The 22666-nt window shown below is 33.5% G+C and overlaps 1 long non-coding RNA gene and 1 pseudogene across 20 annotated transcripts in view; both read left to right on the forward strand.

Moving 5' to 3' along the window:
- Positions 1–22666, forward strand: part of LOC120598611 (uncharacterized) — a 380220-nt gene that overhangs the window by 302858 nt on the left and 54696 nt on the right. For 13 of the 20 annotated variants that reach the window (XR_005651655.1, XR_005651652.1, XR_005651657.1 and 10 more), the window contains one exon: positions 22277–22349. The exons of 3 other annotated variants lie outside the window; for them this stretch is intronic. This is a non-coding gene — a long non-coding RNA (uncharacterized LOC120598611). Of the gene's footprint in view, positions 1–20938; positions 21078–22276; positions 22350–22666 lie in introns of all 20 variants that reach the window. 4 more of the 20 variants (XR_005651650.1, XR_005651647.1, XR_005651663.1 and 1 more) reach the window with 1 other exon arrangement.
- LOC120599062 (uncharacterized) lies at positions 17634–17752 on the forward strand (annotated as a pseudogene).

Genomic DNA, 22666 nt, shown 5'->3' on the forward strand with positions numbered 1-22666 from the left:
TTATGAGAGCACACTTGGCTTATTGTTTCTTCTAATATTTCCTGTCATTTGCCTAATTTCAATAACTTTTTTAAACCTTTCTTACCTCCTGGCTATCTCATGCTGAGAATGTTTATTTTTTAAAACTGTTGGCTACCTCTTCACTCTGCAAGAGTTTTGAGTTTTATTTCTTTAGATTTATTAAGATTCCATCCTGACCTCATATACTTCAAGAACCTTCCCTATTACATTGCCCCCATTCCCATTGCCTTCTGTCTGGGACAGATGCCTCTTCTCTGTGATCTCATATGACATATGAATCTCTTAACATCGTTCTGCATTTTAGTTTTTTCTACTCCCCTAGATTGCAACCCCTCTGAGGAAGAACCTTTCTGAACTTTATCTCATATCTCATTTGTTGTACTCCTGTCAGGCATAGTGCCTATGATCAAAAATGTTATTGAAGTCATGAAATTTTGACATTATTTACACCATGCCTATAAGACACAAATAAATGAGTAACTATTCTGTATTCAGTTTACTTCAGTTATTTTATAGATTAGACAAGATCAACAGTATATTGACTTTTATAGTCTGGTGAAAATTTGACTTCCACAGAGCTAATTTGATATTTGCATAATTGGGAATAAAGTATTAATTATACCTTTATTCTACCAGTTAGTAGACTAGATAATGCAAGAAGATGGTTCAGAAGGCATATCAACCAAAAGGACCCCATAAATAAGACAATTAATGAGGAAAAAGATGAAATTTTAATACATTTAAAAAGTCAAGTAGATGTGTTATTTTTGCTTTAAAATATTGTAATTATCTCGGCTGCACTTTATATACTAACTTGTATGGGGTTTTTTTTTTATTATTATTTTAATCCATTACCTTAAAAAAGTTTCCAAATTTAGATAATTTCTTTAAGAATAGGTTCTCCTAAACTGCTAGGAACAGTAAAGTGTTTGTATAGTTTCTTTTATCAACACTGGCAACACTTTGCTGCCACTGATCCTTTACCTATTCTCAACTTTAACCTTTCTTTTTTTTCTTTTTAGTGACTGGTGAGTAAAGAAGCTCTTAATATCCCTATGCATTATACACTGATCATATCATTGTATTGGCATTTTATCACGCATGAGAAGACATTGAGCAGTTAGCATTACTTTTGCTAACAAAATATCTTTCCTACAATGTAATGGTAGAATTATAGAGACAACTATTAAGGAAAGTAATCTGCTTAGAGAAATGAAGTTCCCCATTATCAAATACAAAACACACACAAGTGTGTGCATACACACACACACACAATTACCCAAACGTTAAAATAAAAATAGGGAGAATTTTTCTGTTGATACTAAAGAGAACATGACTCTTTATAGTGTACCCTTTGAGTATAAGCATTTAGATATGTTTTGGAGGAAAAAATACTTTAAGATTAGCATGTATAAATTGTTATAAGAAATATCTCATCCATTGTTTACACAACACTTCAGCAAGCTACAGTAACAAAATCATATAAAACCATTCCACAAATGTAGATTCTTTAACAGTTTACTGCTGGCTTCTCCCTGAATGTGTTATCAAGTCTTTAATTAAAAGAAAACACTAGCACTGTACCTTTCATTCAGAAGCAAGCTATCGTCTTTAAATAGATATTCCTTTACCACTTTTAAGCAATTGACAGTTTACATTAGTTGTCAAGAACTTGTGTTTTAAGAATATTCTAAGTAGAATAAATATTTGTAGGTGACTTTTACACATCTGAAAATACTTATTTGAGAATTGATCACATTTCTTTTAAAAGTGGTGAATCTGACAAAAAGTATCTTTTCTCTTCTCTATCTTATTCTTATGAATAATAAATTTCTCCCGAAAGTACATTTTTAATGTACTTTTATTAAAAATAACTTCTATGGATTATATTTTTATAATTTTCTTTCTTCAAGTAGTAATAACTTTGCCTTTGAATCTTACACTTTTACAATGAGGACAAGATTTTTCTTCTGGGAGATCTTCACATGTAATTATCAGTTATTTTGCTTTAATTCATTAAACTAAATCATATATCTATTTTAAAACTCAAAATGTCTATATTATGTATTTAAAAATTCAGTGTGAGAAAGTTTATAAATGTGAAAATTAGATTGATCTTCTTCTGATAAAACAAATAGTGAAATGTAAATGGATAGTTCTTAGACTTGGCTATTTCCTAGAAACACCTAAGGGTGGGGGTGACACTCTTCGTGTTCTGGCTGCACCTTGGACCATCTCCCCCAAGTTGAAGTGTGGGAACTAGGCATCATTATTTTAAAGAATTCTAGAAGTTTCGAACGTGCAAGCGAGACAGAACCACTGAACTAGTGCTTCTCGCTTTGTTGCACCTTTGAATTATCTACAGAGCCTTTAAAATTTCTTTTAAAAAAACCCAAAACCACATTCCATATCAATGAAATCAGGTAGAATAGGACCCAAAGATCAGCATTTTCTAAGTGTTCCAGATGATTCCAATGTATAGCTTGAGAGCTAGTGATTTAGATTAAAAGTCAGTTTAGATATATTGATACTCTATGTTAGCATGTTGTTTCGGTTTTATGAGTTAGTGAGATGAGGTGGTGAGAAAGATGGCGGGAAGAGAAAGAATACCATTGAAATTTTGACAAATGCTATTTTGTAGATACTGTGTGTTTAAGAGCAGTTTAATCACAACTTGTATTGAAGAAAAGCATGTAACAGAGGCTATGGCATGAAAACAAAATAAAAGCATTTTATGAAAATCTGGAAAGTTTTCCCTCAGAATCGGAAAAGAAAATATAAAATAGTATGTAATCCATATTTTTATATATTTTCACAGATGAAATATACCACAAAAGGGACAAGGACATGCTAAAGCAACTGCTATCGAACATTTATTTCCTTTCCTCATACATTGTGTCTTTCGTTGAAAAACTGTTAAGCCGTAGACAGTTTATTTCTTTATATCTTTTAGTAGTATAAAATGTACCATTTTTAAAAATTGTTCTGCATTGACATTTTAGTCTGAATTAAGCTTAGATTTTTCCTAGTTCTATTGCCATATAGATTAAGTTTCAATCCAAGTTTTGAAACTTACAGCTATGCTCTTTCAGCAAGTGTTCCAAAAAAAAAAAAAAGTTAGTCAGGTCAATTTCTTAAAATGTGCTAGAATAAAAAGCCAAAATAATCATGAACTTTTCCCCCATAATCATAATGTTAGTCCTTATATGTGTCCAAATAATATATGATGCAGTTCACAGTAAACCATGATAATATAGGTAGACATGCGCAATATTTTCTTTGTGTTATTCTTTCTGTAGCAAGTAAACTGCCAGTTCAGTATAATGTAAAAGATACAATTCCAAAATATGGAACAAATTAACTTTTGAATAAGTTTTCTTACTCCTTGGTGAGAAAGGCTATGAAAATTATATATTGAAATTTGGAACAAGAGTAGGAATTTTACTAAATAAATTCTTCATGTTCTTAAACTCCTATTTCTACATGTGTCATCAAAATCGCCAGGTTATAATTATCTAGATGAAGGTACCCTCTGCAGGGCACACACACCGTGTAACGATTTCTTAAAAATCAGTCCTCTGCTGGCTTTTCAAATTATGGAGGTAATTATATTCTTATATTCCTACTCCCTGATTTTAACCATATTTCAATGATCAAACATTGTACAAACAAGATTAAAACACGTCCATAGTTTAATCAAGATCATTTTCCCTGCTGGAGCTATCATTTGCATCAAGGGCAAATGTATGAACTTAGTTTGAAAACCATTCAAGAGAACAGAATAACTGTGGCAAAGCATTTAACCAGGAGTCTACGTGATCAGCCCCAAAAAACTTGTATCTTTGATTCCTTGAGGTGATTTACTCACTTCCTAGTTTAGATTGGATTTGTATTCTGGTGATTAAGTGTTTGTACCAAATGACTAAAAGCCCTGCTGAGCATGTGACTCAATGAACTGAGAGTTCATGTTAGAAGCCTGCTCTTTCATGACAATGGAAACTCTCACTCTGACTTTTATACCTTCCCTTTGGTCTGGCTGTGGAGCCTTAGCTGAATCCTTATCTAAGCTCTGAGGCATATTGAATATAAATGATTGAAACACCATGCTTGTGGAACAGCAAGTGGATCTTTGAGCTACTGGATCAACCGACCCTAAATTTAACTTCTCATCTCCTGATCTTTGAAAAGAAAATAACTGTCAGAGATGAAACTATTTATATATTCCCTGAGTGTATACTTTAGGAATATGACCTGACTCAATTCAATCATTTTGGAAATGTTTTACCAGCAGATAGAACTTGAGTTTTATCTGAGAGTACAAAGACATGAGTATGAGCTTCTTCACTTACCAGCTCTCTAACAATGGGCAAATTATGTAATTTCTTAAAATCTTAGCTTCTTCATTTAAAATGAATATAATAAAACTACCTAAGAGTTTTTAGATTCAATTAAGTAGGACAAAGTTTGTAATCACCTAACAGCAAGTTGCACACATTAGGCACCAAAGTAATATCAGCTTTCCTCCTTTAGAAGGGTAAGAAAAGAGAAGTCTCAGTTCTGAGAACGATCTGACTTGAAGAGTGATGAAACAGATATCAATACGAGAGTGGTAAAATAAAAACTATATAAAACTAAAATATTTTTCAACTTCTCTATGTAATTGCACTCCCTTTTCCTCTTTGACCCACTTTCTTCTTTTTTTCTCACTTCTGGAGGATTGCCTGCTTTTCTATTCAGCCTAATCATCCCATAGACGTGGACACATGCTTTGGCTACCATTTTAAAGCAAATATATGGTTTAGATGAAAATATACGCATAATTATTTATAGATATTTTGGACTTCAGAAATGTATTTTTACACCTAGTAGCAATGAAAAAATGTGATAAATCAAGAAAATTAGGAAGTACCCTCACATTACCAATTTATATAAAAGCACATACATTCATACTTCTGAAGTGTGTACATAAACACATCACCACAACATTTCAAAGTGGAAGTATGACTCGCATGACTGTCCTAGGAGGAGTGAAAGAGTTAAATGATTATCAGGGTACCTATTATGTAACTATTAGGGACATTTCAATGCTACTATTTTACTTATTTGATTAATAAAAACTAATACTTATTTTTCTCTTAAAAATTGAATCAAGAACATTAGATTTATCTCGCTTTTATTATAGATATTGGCATGAACTCACTCACCTTCCTGAAAAGTTTTGCTCAGAATTATTACTCAAAAATGGCTGCTTTAAAAGAAAGTGTGTTGAAATAGATTTGGGCAACTTTTTCTCCCATCTCATATTGATAATATTTCTTGTACAAAGACTTCCGTCCATTCTTTTCCCATACCTTTGAGGATTTCAGTTAGTACTATCTAACTGTTCACCTCTATTCCCTGTACAATTAATTTTATAACACCACAGTGTGTATACCAATCAGATTGTAATTCTTTATGGCCTCAATCCTTAGATATCTGTTCTCTTTATTTCAATTTTATTTTGAAAGGTACTGAAAATTGGCCTTTCAGTTATATTTTTAAAATACTTCATTCTAACTATGAGAAAAACATCAAACAAATCTCAGTTGAGGGACAATGCATGAGATACCTGACCAGCACTCCTCAAAATGATGAAGGTCATCAAAAACAAGAAAAGTCTAAGAAATTGTCACAGTCAAGGCAACAGGGCTACTTAATATAATGTAGTACCCTGTATGGGATCCTGGAATAGAAAAAGAAGATTAGGTAAAAACAATAAAGTATGGCTTTTGGTTGATAATAGTGCATCATTATTGTCTAATCGATTATAACAAATCTACCATACAAATATAAGATCTTAGTAATAAGGGAAACTATATGGAAAACTATATGGAAATTCTCTGTACTATCTTTGCAATTTTTCTGTAAATCTAAAAGTATTCTAAAATTAAAAATTCAATTAAAATATGCTTCCTTTATGCAATCCATGTTGGGTATTTGATGTCAGTTTAAAATCTTATAATATGTTTAAATTCAAAGCAACAAATGATTATTCATCCATCATTCAGCATAGAAAATTGTCCTTGCCCTTGAAATTTACTATCTTGGACAGATAATATATATAAGCAAGAATAATTTAAAAGAATATTCCAAGGGGAATGTACAATTAAGGATTAAAATGAGGAAATAAGACAAAAAAGAAACTCTAAGCAATGAAAGGTAAACATGCAAAAAAGCGCAACATCTCAGAAAGTATTTCAAGGTGATAGAGCAGCACTATTCAGTAGAACTTTCTGTGATGATGGACATGGAAATGATTCTGTGTGCTATACAACTTGTAGCCACAAACCATATGTGGTTGTTGAAGCACTTAAAATATGGTTTGTGTGATTGAAGAACTTGATGTTTTATTTTATTTAACTTAAAACAGCGCATAGTTAGCATATGAGCTGAACACAAAAGCCAAAGTAAAAGTTGGTTAGACACTTCATTTCAGTGCAAGGACACAGTGTAGTTAAATGAAAAATACTATACTTGTGAAATGGTGAATAGATTTTTGAGATATCGCATCAACCAATCCTAAATCCTGCCCCTTTGACCTTTGTCCTTCTTTAAGCCAACTCATTTTCTATGTAACCCAATTTTAGTTCAGATTTCTATTACTCGTAGCCAGAATCATCTAAATTTATCCAAGATTAAGTGAGAAATACACACGAAGAACCAACCATCACTCAGTAGATCTCGGATGCTCAGAAAATGACAGCTCCGTCCTTTGCTTCCTCTTTAAATAAGTCACCTTCCTTGTATCCTTTGCATTTACACTTTCATGATATTGCTCACAGCATGTTCCCTTCTCACCCACATAATCTACTTGAATTCTTCTCACCCTCGTGTCCCAGTTCAACTTGCATCTTTTTTATAAAGCTAAACAGCTTCCAGGGAAGTCTCACCCTCTCCACCTCTACATCACTTGCACCTAGAATGCTTCATCTGAGCCAACACCAATCCAGTATGCCCTGCGACTAAAGTCATTTCAAGCAGTAGCTAGGGGGACAATTGGAGTCCTCTCACCTTGGACGTTTGGAGTTGGAGTTGAGGTAACGCTGTTTTCACTTTCTGTCTTGGACTTGAAAGGGGAGGATCTTAAGGATGTGTCCTTGCTCAGAAGACTGAGAGAACAAGACTTACCTGGAGAGCAGAAGAGAAGAAGGAAGGAGTGACAAAAACAGCAGTGATGCATTCAAGATGCAAGTTCTAAAAATTGTGGATTTTTCCACATATGCCCTATCATTCCTCTCAACTTCCCCTACTTTTAAAATAAGTCCTCTTTTATTTTATTTGACATTAAATTTCTGTCACTTACAGATGAAAACATACACAAAAACCTCACACATACATCTTTAAATATGTTTTTCTACACATTTAAGTGTATGTTACAGGTAGGAATTACTCTATGAAACTAGCGTATCATATTTGTTTATTTTTTTCTATCTAACATTTAATCTATCTCAATACCTACTTGCCAAGATTAATGGAAACTCAAACCTTAGTTATTTTTCAGGACTCTCCCCTGTACTGTGGGATCATATGAGAACCCTGGGACTTCCCCAGAAAAGTGAAGAAGAGTGTCTGCTATTCCCATTATCATTCCATTATGTCTGCAATTCCAAGGGTCAATTGTCCAGACCTGTCTGGTCCACATGAAGACAGATATGTCTGTTAGGGCAGCTGTTCTTGCAGGCTATGTTTAGTCCCTGAGCCTCTGTGACCTCAAAGGTACTATATGAAACTGGTGTCTCAGTCTCTACCTTGATAGGATATTGTACTGGCTCCTTTTCCCAGTTTGGGGACACCCCTCTCTGAGGTTAGGTCATAAGCTTGTATACAATAAAAATGGCACTGAACTATTACATGATCAATTAACCTAGACTCTGGGGAGAGAATGAAGAAAGCTTCCCAGGTTGGATAATGCTTGACCTCTAACTTAGAGGAATAACCTTATACAGTAGTGGCTTTAGAGTTTACCTGGCTTCATCTATAATAATTGTATGACTTTGAGTAAATTACTTGACATTTTTCTTGATGCAGATTCTTCACATAAAAAATGGACAGATTAAGGGGATTAGGTGAAGACAGGAAATATGCATATAAAACGCCAATCCCAATACATGGCACGTTTTAACTATTAGTAACCCAGCAGAAATGCTCTCATCCAATGCAATCAAGACCAACAGTCATTCTTAAAAAATTCTTAAGGTATAACATTTTATGGAATTTCATATATAAATGTACATATATATCTTATTTTTTATTTTAAGTTAAGCTTATTCACATATTCATTCATCAAAGTTTTGGTGCAAGGCCAAAGCCATGTCTTTCAATATAGATATTCAAAATAGATTGCCAAGTCAGCTTCCTTGCATAAATCACACCCATATTGAATCATCCAAGCTTTCCCACACCCTATTTGTGTATTTATTTCATTTCAAAGACACTTGCACGATGAGAAGGTGGAGTTCTTCTATTTTATGACCCCCCCCATTCATTTAAAGTTTTTATGCTTTTAATAGACAACTTACTTTTTTGTATTCGTGTTATTGATTTGTGTAATATTCATAAAACCATATAAATATACAACTATAGTAGAATATAAACTTCCTGACAAGGAATTTTGTGTTTTTTGTTCATTACTGTATTCCCAGTGAAACACTGTCCAGTACATAAATATCTGATGAATAAATAAATGAATGACTCCAACTGCCATTAAGTATTTTAGGAAACAGAATATGTGGGCAGAGCATTAAGTTCAATAGGTGGTTGGCATTGTTCAACATACTTTACAGAGAGAATGGAGACTGCTGATTAATCTGGTAAGTAGGTTGCATGGAAATGTGTTAAGAGCTTCAATTATAACATATACTTCATATACCATGCTGCCAAGTTATGCCCAGTGTCATAGAATCAAAGAAGAATATTCTTTCCTGCCTTTGGGGAGTTCATGGTCCAGTGGATAGACAAGTGTATAAAACAATGATTAGCTTGTGATTAGTGGTACAATGAAAGTTTGCACAATATTCCAGAGAATACAGTTGGGCTTCATCCTGAAAGGTAGGTAGGAGTCATGAGTCTGGCCAATGGTAAACTAGAAAAAAGAAGCACATGCTTGCTGATCCTTCCCTCTTTCTATGAACTAAATAGCTAAACTTAATAATTCTCTTTAAAGTGACTTTTAATTTAAACCAGATCTTTAGAAGAGAGAATTGAGAGAAGAACAATTATAAAAGAAAATGGAAAAGGTACATTTGATCCATGAGGTGGAACAGATTTTAAATGTCTCTGCTTTACTAATGTTTTTATAACTGGCATTATGCATAGTAAATGTATAGCCATTATGCTAAACTTTATTTTTATACGCTAAACTTTATTTTTATACCAAAGCCTTGGTAGCTATAGTTTTTAGATTTACGAGTTAAAATATTTTAACAAGTCTATCACTTTTATTCTTTTTTACAACTCTTAGCCCCTTAAGTTAATAAATCCTGAAGAATAGGATTTGGGTATAAGGCAAGGTTTCTGTAGGGTGTAACCACTCAACGTTCTGAACTATAATCCAAAGAAAGATGAATCAGGCAAGGATTATTTCTACCATGTAGTTTTCCATCAACTGTTCTAAAATTGTCTAAAAGTCTAGGCTTAAGAAGCAGGTTATAATAAATATTGATTATTCATCTTCCCATAAGTACCATTATAAATAACCCCATTAAGCTTATATCAATGTTTATATTACTGACCACCAAAAGTTCAATCCCCAAAGGTCATCCACCTTCATCATCTGAACACTTACACCTAATGTCCCTCTATATCTCCCCACTAATCTGACCCAATATTTCATCCCTCCCAAATGCTTCAAACACTTCCATTAAGTTCCTGAGAAAACCCTTTCGGTCATCAGAAAAATTGCCTATATACTCAACATCTTCCCAAGCATTTGCTTCACTTTCTTTCTCTAACTGAAATTTTATTTCTGAGGTCACTGCTTTCCATGAAGATTTCTCAAGCAGAGAATGCTTTTCCACCAGTAACCTACAAATAAGACCACCTTGAGGTGATGTCCTCCTTGCTTCCCATTGCTGGTTCCCTCAATCGACCCCATTTCTTTGAAGTATACGACATCAGGCTACACCAACTTCAATTCCTCTTTTTGTAGATATTTTCTAAATTCCCAATCACACCCCCTCACTCATTGAAGATTTTAGCAATTAGTTCATGGTCTTCCTTTCCAAAACTACTTTTGCTATAATTCTCTGAAATATCAAATTCCATATATAAAATTAATTTAACATCTAGGCTGCTTAGTTTCTTAACTTCCCTTTGAATAATATTTTTTCTAAAACCCATCTCAGCCACATAATAATTTTGTGGCCATAGCCTAAAGATTGACATTAACTGTAACAATATTTGCAATTTCAGCCACTACTCTCTGATCACATATTTTTATCATTCTGGGTCTCTTACTCTGATACACCATCCCAACAATTTTTTGAGCTCGTTAGAACTGCAAATCCATCAGTCATCCTATCACTTTTTCATTGTGCACCAATCATCTCATGTCATTACTGACCTCTTTACCTAATTTAAGTCAATGGTCAGTCACATACTCTCCGACATCCACCCTCAACTCCCTTACACATATCTTTCTCCATTACACTAGTTGGCAAAATACCAACGAAGGTTATATACAACTTTCTGCTATAATACACTTGCACTCAGAAGAAGAGAAAAACACACAACTGCACTGATTGGTCTCTCTTTTAATTTATATTTAACTAGTCTAAATATAAGCTGTAAAAAAGACTATATTTAACTAGTCTTTTTTACAGCTTAAGAAACATGTTGCTCTTACTTCTTAGATGATTCTTTTCAACTCTTGGCTCTTTCTTCAGATTTTGAACACCTGCTTTTATTTCAGTGGATAACTTCAATTCTTAGGAGAAAGCAACCAGGAGAAAGCTCTTTCATTTCTCTATCACCAGATCTAGCAAACTCCCTGTACGTGTGCACATATTTGTCTCTGTAGTACATGAACTGCCCAGCTCCTACCTGAGCTCAATCCCTCCACTTGTAAACCTGACTGCACCCCCTCTTCTCCATGGGGACTGTGATCTTAATCATTATTTATCTTTCCTGTCACATTGCAGTGATGAGCATCAGAACGAGTCAGGACAGCAGATTGGGTTAAATTCTTAGCTTTGCTACTTATTAGCTGGGCATCTTTCATGAAGTTACTTCTTACTCCCTAAGTTTTCTAGTCTTTAAATAAAGGCAATAATTTTACCTATCTTCCTGTAGGACTGTTGAAATTTTAAAATAGTTTAATTCTTAGAAAGCTCTTACAGCAGTGTCTGACATCTAGTAGGCACCTGACAAAAGCTATCCATCTTTAAAAACAAAAGCAAACAAGGAAACTTTCTTGGTGCAACATACCCTGCCAGCTACCCAAATTGTTTGCTTCCCTTAATACTAACATATTTAGAAAATTGTATTTATTCTTACTTTCTGTACTCCCTTACCTCTTTTTTTTTTTATCTTTTACCCACTGAAATCAGGTTTTTATCCTCACCATCCTTCTGAAGTCAGAGAACAGTGCCTAACACCTAGTAGATGATGATGACAAATAAATATTTGCTAATAGTTAAATTCTGATGTCAAGAAGACTAATGAATAAAAAAGTGCTAGCTTTTGATCCATTGAAATATGACTGTGGATTTCCTTCATGCGAACAAATGTGTCTGGAGATCTTACAATATTGGTGGTTTAGATGATCAACTCGATTTTTAAAGACAGGGGTCAAGACTATCGCATATCAGCATTCTTATTGTCTCATTCATTGTTTATTTCTTTGTATATGCTCAGTAAATTCTGATCATTGAAAGAAAGAGTAAAAGCCCAAATTAATTGATTGGTCTTAGGTTTAAACCAATGATTAGAAATGACTCTACATTTTATGCCTCTATTGTTAGTGTCTGAGGAAATGGTAGCCCACAAAAAAAGACCATATATGATCGGTAAGCATTTTTGGCACAAAGAGTAGGATGGAAGTTAGTGGGATTTGGCATAAAGGAAAAGAAGCCTTCTTTTCTCCATCTGAGTTTAAGCTAAATGAGAGAGTAAAGAAGGTGAGAAAATGGAACTCTAATGTCATCTTTACTAAACCAAGTTGTTTATATGAATAACACCAAAGGGTTTCCAAATACTGAAACCCGGAACTATCCAGTCTTTTCTTTCACACTCAGAGTCAATAAATATAGACTTTTATATTGGGGCTCTGCATTGTCAAAAGTTAGGAAAAGAAGCTCATCGCATGCTTTCTGTAGGAAACTGTCTCTATGACTAATTTTTACTAAAAGATTTCCTCTTCTAAGAAGTGAGCAAAAGAATGGAAAAAGACTATGATTTTTATGCTAATAAACTTCACTCTACATGGAAACACAAAGAAAGGAATATGAAGTTTTCCCTCAGAATAAGCGCCAAATTGTGGAAGACAGAATAATATTCCTGGCTTACAGAATTTAGAGGTAAAAATAGAGGTTCAAGTAACTTTCCTGCAGTGAACAGACTAATACTCAAAAAAGTTTTAGTATCAGTGAGAGGAAAGGAAATCAGATCACCTCTGGAATTACTGATGACTTTGTCACCTTGGCATTGCCTTTTGAAAGATTCTATGTACCAACTACATATTGTCACAATAATACTGCAGTGGTAATACCACAAAACAACCACAAAACTGCAATGACAACTAACAAGAATTATTCGTTGTGCATGAATCTATAATCAAGTAAGTGTCAACTAAGGCTCTCTGCTAACTTTGGCTGTGCTTGCTCAGATACCTGGAGCTCAGCTGGCTGTTGGCTGATGAAGACTGGCTTCTGCTAGGATGACTAGGACATTTGTCACATGCCACAAAGCCCAATCGGCTGACCTGGACTAACTTTTGGCAATGGTGGAGACATAAGAAAGAAAATGAAATGTGCAAGACCTCAATGTCTAACTTCAAAACAAACACAGCTTTATTTCTTTTTTTTTGTAATTTAAGTATAGTTGGCATACAATTTTATATTGATTGTATTAGTTTCAGGTGTACAATATAGTGATTCAGCATTTTTATACCTTACAGTGTGATCACCCAACTAGTTCTAGTAATTATCTGTCACCAGATAAACTTATCACAATATTATTGACTATATTCCCCTCCCCTTTTTCACCTATCCCTCCTCCCCCTCCCTTCTGGTAACCATCCCTTTTGTGTCCATTACTATGAGTCCGTGTTTGTTTTGTTCTGTTTTTAGATTCCACATATAAGTGAAATCATGGTATTTGTCTTTCTCTGCCCTATTCCACTTAGCATAGTACCCTCTAGATCCATCCATGTTATCATAAGTGGCAGGATTTCATTATTTTTTATTGCCGTGTAATATTCTATTATATATTCTTCTATATTATTTATGTGTGTGTGTGTGTTTGTGTATGTGTGTGTATCACATCTTTATCCTTTTATCTATCGATGGACACTTGTTTCCATATCTTAACTATTGTAAACAGTGCTGCAATGAACATATGGGTGCATATATCTTTTTAAATTAGTGTTTTTGCTATCTTTGACAAATACTCAGAAGTTGAACTGTTGGGTCATATTTAAATCTAATTTTAGTTTTTCGAGGAATCTTCATACTGTTTTCCATAGGGGCTGCACCAGTTTGCAGTCCCACCAACAGTGTACAAGTGTTCCCTTCTCTCTACATCCTCATCAACACATGTTATTTCGGAATCATTCTATGGACCAGAGGAAGGCACATGGCCAGATTCAGAATAAAAAGATGAGGAAATACGTTCCTCCCTTTTTCAGAAAGGACAGCAAGATTACACAGTAAAGGGCATGGATACAGCAAGGAGGGAAGAATTGGGGCCATTAATGCAGTTTGCCAGAATGTAGGTTTGAGGCAGCAACTAAATTTCTAAAATCCAATTAATGCCTGAAGCAAGATGCACAAATAGTGAAACTACAGCTAACTTCTCCTTACTCCTAACATTTACAATGTATCCAATATACCATCAATATCAACATATGCAATATACTATCATCAGTATTTCCTAGATAATTGCCATATGAACATAACATCAGATACATCGTTTAGGAACAAACTTCTTTTAATTATAAAGAATTTGTCACCTCATAGCCATTCACTGTAAGACGTGGAAATACCTCTTAGAAAAATGGGAACTCGAAATTCTCAATGATTCTTAATGGGGAGGTAATCGTATTCAAGGTGAGCTTTTGCAGAATATAAACCAAACCTAGTAAGTCAGGAAACTACCTGCAGGTCTGAAAGAGAAGGTCACAATTGAGGCACAGGATAAAGAGGAGTAAGAAACACTGTATGGTCCAGTTGATGGTTGATGGTGACAGTTCAGTAGCTCAGCTGCAGAATAGGTGAGTATGGCCCAAAGAGTTCAGATTCACATATGTGAAGCCAAGAACTAGATTATTGATGCTGAAGAGAAACCGAAGAACCTTTAAACAGCCAGCATTAGTATCTCTGGTACCCTCAGACCTCAGCTCACATATTATTAATTCCTTCACCTTCCTGGTGACTTGATTCCCAAAGAGTTCCAACACAAAATCTGCTAGGTTTTACTTAATGATACAGGAACAAAAAAAAGTGCTTGCTAAGAAAATATTAACATGAGAAAATTCTATTGCGTGCTAAAAACAAGAGTGCACTCACCGTGGATGAGACAAAAGTATTGAAAAAGATGTGAAGAATTAATAAAAAGAGGGAAAGAAAGAAAGAAAGAAAGAAAGAAAGAAAGAAAGAAAGAAAGAAAGAGAAAGAAAGAAAGAAAGAAAGAAAGAAAGAAAGAAAGAAAGAAAAGAAAGAAAGAAAGAAAGAAAGAAAGAAAGAAAGAAAGAAAGAAAGAAAGAAAGAAAGAAAGAGAAGAAAGAAAAGAAAGAAGGAGGGGAGGGAGGAGGAGGAGGGAGGGAGGGAGGAGGGGAGGAAGAAAGAAAGGAGAAAGGGAGAGGGAGGAGGAGGGGAGAAAGAAGGAAGGAAAGAAGGGAGGGAGGAAGGAAAGATTAAAAAGAGAAAAAAGCAAATAATGTGAGAAGAATTCAATTAAACGGGGGCACTAACTGTTTTCTTCACACAAGTATAAACAATTAAGATCATTCATTGCCCTTTTATTGCTTGAATTTTTCTTATTGACTATGAAAAGAGGAAAAAATGATGGCAAAGGTTTAGGAAAGTGGGTATCAGGGGAACTTAGACCACTATTTGGCCTAAGACTGGTTTTGAACTTGAGAACACATTTTACAAAACCAATACATATTATATATATCCTTTGGGTCAATAATTTTGTTTCATTTCATTGAATGTGTTTTATATGAACAAATGTACAAAGCAAGTGTATGATGAGAATGTATTATACCCATGAACATATAATATGGGTATGCAGTACAGTGACGTTTATAGTATCAGTGAGTTAAATTATAACTTGCTTACTTTGCCCAAAGGAAATCCAGCTAAAGTTATCAAGAGGCATGGCCAGGCCATTTAAATAGGCAAGTAAGAACAGACAAAAAACAGTAAGTCTTTCATTATGCCAACAATATTTACTCTAAAACCTATCTAAATAATTTAACTGCTACCTATGTCATAAGTAGAGTAAAGCTAGATATATAATACGTTTTAAGCCAGAGAATGTAATTGAAATTCTTTAGTGATATCTGTCTAGTCTGTTTCATCCAATCGCTTTCATCTTAGAAGAAAATTACATGGGTCAAAAGTCATTGGTTTAAGTCCCTAGATATATTAAGAGACAGAGAATGTTAAACTCAAAGGCCATTATCAAGTTTCTGATAAAGATTTTGTCATAGGAATTCTAATTTTGTGATTAGAGTTTTTAATAAATATCATTGAGATTTAGGCTCTCGTCCCTAAACTTAGATTACTGATATAGTAGGAATATGTTACAACCAAGTGACTGGTGATTCGCCTGAATTCTTTCTCTATAGCGTTACTTTGGCTTTAGTCAATTGTGAGAAGTCATTCTTGTATGTTGCTTCCCAAGAATATCAATGTACTTTCTCTTTCATATTTTTCTTGAAAATGCAACCTGTTAAAAGAAACAAGTGCCAATCTTTAACTTAAATTTACTTCACCTAGGAGATTGTTATGGGTTTACATTTCAATTTAGTAAGCTATGTCCTTCCAGTTAGCATTGATACTATTTGCAAATTAATCCTGGATTTATAAAATACAAGTAGAAGTTGACAGAATCTTAAACAGAATCAATTTCCTCTTTAACAGATGTGTAGATCAATTGTAATGATAGATGTACACTGAGATTATTTAATCAGAATTCATTTTGCTACTTGGGCAATTCTTGAGAATTTATATGCAAATTTGCCATTTTGTAGATTTTTTAAAACTAAAATTGCATACCAGGTTGATTTGGATGAGGATAAAAGGGAAGCAGAACTTTCTAAGTAGAGGAATGTGTATTTATTATGAAAAACGGGTATGCTAATATGTGATGGGTTGTCCCAGGAAATATCCCATTTTTGTAGTACTCCCAAGCCAATATAGCTGTATGATTCTGTGAAAGATGAGACATATTGTTTTTATTATATTTATTCATTCCACAGATGACATGTGACAGACATTGTATTAATCACTAAAATTAAGTTAAGTCTTTTCACTCCTAATGTCCTTCACAGAACTCTATCAATGGAGGGTGTCTAAAATGTTCATTGTTGTATTGTCTCCTGTGAAGTTTGGTTGCTCTACTCTTGATATTACTATATAATTACATAAAATTAAATTTTTGGAAAATTTTTACTAAAAATCACATGAGGTATTATAAAACCAAATAGAAATTCTCTCATGACTTGAGGCTATTGTGGAATGTTGGAGTCACTGTAGTTCTTCATTGGAGTAAATTATTGAGAAGGGGCTGAACTGCTGGAACTAATAGCTTGAGGTTTTTTCTTTACGATTGCCTGAATTAACTTTTTAATTCAGGCCCGTTTATTTCTGTAAGACTGCATCTATTTGGGTAGTCCTATGGTGAGATTCGATTAAGTGCTAGAAAATTTATCCTGCTTCCAAATATTTTCATCACAGCACTTAACATGACCACCGTTAAAACTTCCATCTTTGAAGTTAAAAATTTCACTCCAAAATTTTGTTTTTGAAATAAAAGTAGCTCAGAAAAGTTTATTTATTTTTAATTAGCCCATTATACAATTATAACTTGTCAAGTAGATGAAGAATAGAATACAGATCAAGTAAAAATTTTTAAATAACCATCTTTATGGAAGGACAATTTGCATAAGATTATTTCACTCAGTTTATAGTTTGATGAGATTTGAAAAATGCATAATTGTGTAATCAAGATAGAGAACCATTCCCTCACCTTTAAAAGTTTTCTCTTTATATCTGATTCTTTATGTGTGAGCCATTTCTCTGACTTTTTATTTTTAATCATTGGCTTTCAGCAATTTGATTATAATGTGTCATGGTGTGGTTTTGTTTTTAAATATTCAGCTTAAGTGATCTTTTAGAATGTGACAATTTTGCTACAACCATGCCATCCTGAACATGCCCAATCTTGTCTGATCTCGGAAGCTAAGTAGGGTCGGGCCTGGTTAGTACTTGGGTGGGAGACCACTTAGGAATACCAGGTGCTGTAGGCATTTAAAAAATAAATAAGTAAAAATAAAAAATAGAATGTGACAATTTTTAAAATTTGAAATATTTTAACCATTCTTTCTTCAAATATCTCCCAGGATCCAATTTCATTTATATTAAAAAAAAAAAAAAGATATTATTTCACAAGTCCCTGATAAACCAAACTTTGTTTTCATTTTTTTCTCTCTTTGGGCTTTATTTAGTGTCCATTTGTATGCCTTCAAGTCCATTAATGTTTTCTTCTGTAATTTCTAATCTGCAATAAATTGTATCCAATGATTTTTTCACTCAGGTATTATAATTTTAATCTCTATAACTTCTAAAGGTTTTATTTTTATGTGTTCCATTTCTTATCAGGTGTTCTTAACATCCTTAAATCTATTTATGAGGTTTATATTAGACACTTAGGGCATTTTTTTTCTTCTGATTTTTTCATTATTTCTGTGATATCTGGGTCTGATTCTATTGATTTTTTTTTTAACTGTCTATGAATCATACAGTCCTGCACTTTTGCATGCTGGTTATTTTTTTATCAGATGCAAGAAATTCTAAATTGTGTGGGTTTTGAATGGTGATATTTTTCTTTAAATAGTTTTGAACTTTTTTTCTGGCATGCATTTATCTAGAATAAGTTTGATGCTTTCAAATGTATGCGTTTTCATTTTGTTTCTTGAAGTTTTATAGCAACTTTTACTCTAGGGCTACTGTATAGATATGGTTCTTCTGAGCACTCTACCCAATGCTGCATGTACCAGAAAGTTTATCTGCTGGCTGATGGGAAACACAAATTCTTCCCAGACGTAGGTGAGCTCCAGAGAATTCTCAAGCTATTATGTTTTAGTTGATGTTTTCTTAGTTGGTATTTCATAAAATTTTACTTCTAGATTTCTATTCAATTAAAGGCTGAGTCACTTTTGCAAACTCCTAAAACTCAATGTATGTGTATAACCCCTTTTTTTGGATATTCTGCCTTGCAAAATTTAGCCAACTTCTTTAGGTCTAACTTCTGTCTTCAACTCAGCAAAACCCCATTTGAATTTTTTCTTGATGCACTGTGATCTGCAGACTGCTCCCACCCAGTATAAATTGGAGAAAACTTAGGATCGCCTCACTTATTTTCCTAATCTCAGAGATCATAGTTGTACACCATTGTCCAATGTATCAAATTGGTTTAATATTTTGTTCAATTTTACAAACATTTTTGGCAGAAAGATTATTCCCATAGCAATTAATCTTTCATGAATAGTAGTAGAATTTCAAGTGAGTTTTGATGTAAGTGAAGAATAAGTCCTGTGAAGAAGGAAACATGGTCCTCGGGAATTAATCTGAACAGAGAACTGAAGTAGAGAATTATGGGAAATCATAATATAACGATAAAACGCATTTATGGATGAACGATGCAAAGACGAATTTTACTCACTGCCCAATTTTTCGTGTAAGAATATTCTATTTAATTATGTGCATCTCCATGGAAAATTCTATGAAGCATTCTATGCAAAGTTCTGTATGTAACCATTACCCCAAAATTCTTCTTTCCAACTTCTGAACTGTTGCAGGATACGGAGTCTGGGATTGGCCTTCAGAAAATCTAAGATTGGGTTCCTATTTTTCCTCCTCCATCCCTTTCTTTCTGCTCTTTTTTGATCTGTTTTACTCAGTTTGGTGCCTCATGTGTCAATATTGTGTCTGGCTCTTTGCATTCAAGATGTACAATAGCCTGCCAAGGTTTATTACTATTGTGGACCTTAAACAAATAGACGGCCAGATATTTCTCCAACAAAATGAGTTTATTCAGGAAAAACAAACAAAAAATGCAATTAGGGGCGTGCAGGTTTAATTAGGAATCATGCACAAGTCCAGAGAAACAAAAATAGGAACGCTCTTTCCTGGACTTGGGAGGAGCTATTGTAAACAAAGAGTCCATTGAAGGAAACTGAAAGTTCAAAGTATTGTGACTTTTTATTGGCTGAGTTTTGGCAGACTCCCATTGGCTGAGCTATCACTGGGCAAGGAGGAGTCTTTTCTTCCTCCTGTTCAGGTAGTAACTTAGTATCACTATCTGAGATGCAAGGTTTCTCTCTTCCTGTTGGGTTCAGTAATATGCTGCTGAGTGACATGTGACTGAGACTTGTATCTTCTAGTCTTCTCATTCCATTTTAAACGAGGTTTCAGTTTATTAATTTTCACACTACTAAGCTTCCTAGTGCCAAACTTAAACTTATTTATTCTTTAAGACCCTACATTATATCACATTTTGTGAAGGGCTCTCCTACACATATTTGAAAAAGCAACCTCCGAGATAAATATTATTTTCAGAACTTCATATACCACCTATAAATAGCGAATTCCCGAAGAAGTATGTTTATCCAAGGTCTCTCTCCTAGATGTCAAATCTGTACATCCAACTATTTTTGGAACACTTCTATTTAGACAAATTCAATATATTCTAAAGTGCATTTATCAACTCTGACCAAACATATTGTTGAAGGCAATGGCCTTTGAGGACTAAGACTAGAAAGTAAGGACAGGAAGGGCAGGAGATTTCTATATTTTATTGTAAACAATTTAATATTTTTTTTAATGCACACATTGACTAGGTTTATAAAACTTTAAAAACATTAAAAATAAGCCATGAAAAAGGAAAATCTCATCTCCTATCTTGAGGAGAAGCACATCTCAAATGGAATTAGCATCCTAGCCCTATGAATATTGAACTCTGTGAAATGTTGAACCCCAGCCATGACAGCACAAAGGGAGGAGATATTTTCTCCTTCATTTCATGTCTACTCATTCCCTTCCACAACGATGTAGTGTAAAATAAACCCCATCTGTTTTTTGTGGTTTTTTTTTTAATTTAAATGTATATTCTAAACTAACTTCTATGGCAAGGAGACAAATCTTACCATCTTTTATGTAGTCTATTTAGTAATGGACTTTGATAAAAAGAAAATTTTCTAAATACTAAGTAATAAATCATATGACATGATGGGCACTGATGAAAATAATTCCTCATGTATGATGAGGCTGATTATTTTCCCTCCTTTGGTTTATATAATTTAATTTAAAACATCCCTTCAAGGTGTATGAAATTATACTTTTAATTTTTTTAATCCTGTTGAGCATATTCAATTAAGGCTGTCAACAGAGCAGAGTTGATTCTGCTCTTGCTATTTGGAAATCTGCTTTTACAGACTTTGAAGAAATTATGCTCTGGTTTAAGAGGAAGATTTGTATTATAAACTACACAGAAACACAGAGAAAGGTTGAAGATTAAGTTGAAGAAGTTAAACGTTCATTCTGAATTTACTTGCTTTCAAAGACCCATGTTAAGTAAGTGTATTTTAAAGCACATGTGGTAATCAATTCTGTTTAATCTAGATGAGACCAAACTTCAACTATCTGTATTATGACTTCATTTTGAAATATTTCTGGTGTTATATTGCTTCAAGTAGCCTAAGGAGATTAGATTGTTCATCTTGAACCATTTTCTCCTTGTTTCTATGTATAGAGCAAGCAGTACATCTTAGTGGTCAGACCTTGACTTGATTTAGTGATATAGTACCTTCTCCTTTTTACTAGCTTTTTTATAAGCTCACATACTTGTGGTTACCATATTTCTGTTCCTGATACTTTTTTTCCACATAATGAATACTTTTTGAACTAGTTATATTTTCTTACAGTTCATTCTTACCAGCACATATTTTTTTACCTTTATTCTTCTGAAGCCAATGCAAGCAAATCAGTGTAAATGAACCCAAACACTTACCATTTTCCTTTAAAAGAATCTGGCCAATTGTGACGAAAGTTTTATGCTGATATATTTAGTTTCCATTGGTACATTTCTATTTAAACTGTAGATTATAAACAAAGCCAGACTCATGTTTGATATTTCTCTATAATACTTGAGAATCAAGACCAGTTATTTTATTTCAGCCTATAAATACGTCACAGTAGGAGTTTATTTTCAGGATTCTAAAGATTAGAAGTATCCAAATATTGGGTTTTAATAAATATTTTAAAAATTGTTATCTATTAAAAATAACAAAAGCATTATAATAATTGAAAAATTAATTATAAAAATGCAGAACTGAAACATTTGTTATAGGGAACCAGAAAGATAGATGAGGAACAAAACAGGTATGGAGAGGGGTAGGAACAAGACTTTTTTTAAATGTCATTTTGATTTGTAAACTATATGATGTATTAACTATTTGAAATAAACTGAAACTCTTACAGTAGTGGCATTCTTCATTATCAAAAGGGCTATAAATGAATGGTAAGTATTCACTCAGTGGCCCAATCTGTGTGACCCAGACAGGGTGTTGTCTATTTTAATGACAATTGAGAGTGTTGTAAAAATTGCATAGATTTCATGAAACCAAGATAATTTACTGCAGAACAGGAGATCCTCCAGATGTACAGGCTGAAGGAAATATTTGCAAAGGAAAGACATAATAAGAGGAATCAGATGACACTGATGGATGTTTTCAAAAGAGCTGTCACATCATCCTTTCCTTTGGTTTCTGCAGATGCTGTTAGAACTAATCCTGATGATGAGTGATTTTACTTGAGAGCTATCTGCAGATCAACAAGTATTCTCTGGTAAATAAAATTTCTTTCTGTCTGTTTTTTTCTCTCTCTCTCTCTCTCTCTGTTTTTTAATTGAGCACAATGCCTTTTGCCATTTTGAAGGAAAAAAAAGTAAGGATTACAAATTTGGCTTAACAGTGAAAGACTCAATGCAATTATTTTTGCTTCTACTTTATTAAATATTTAAGATTTACTTTTGCTTCATTTTTAGTAAAAGCCTGATATTTTACTATATGTAAAAAGTAGACATTTAATATATACTTCAGTTGACTTCCCTAATATATTTAAGGATAATAAAATGTTGTTTAGAACAAATATAATCCATAAAC

This window comes from Pteropus medius, unplaced genomic scaffold, assembly GCF_902729225.1.
Source record: "Pteropus medius unplaced genomic scaffold, Ma_sr-lr_union100, whole genome shotgun sequence".
NCBI lineage: Eukaryota > Metazoa > Chordata > Mammalia > Chiroptera > Pteropodidae > Pteropus > Pteropus medius.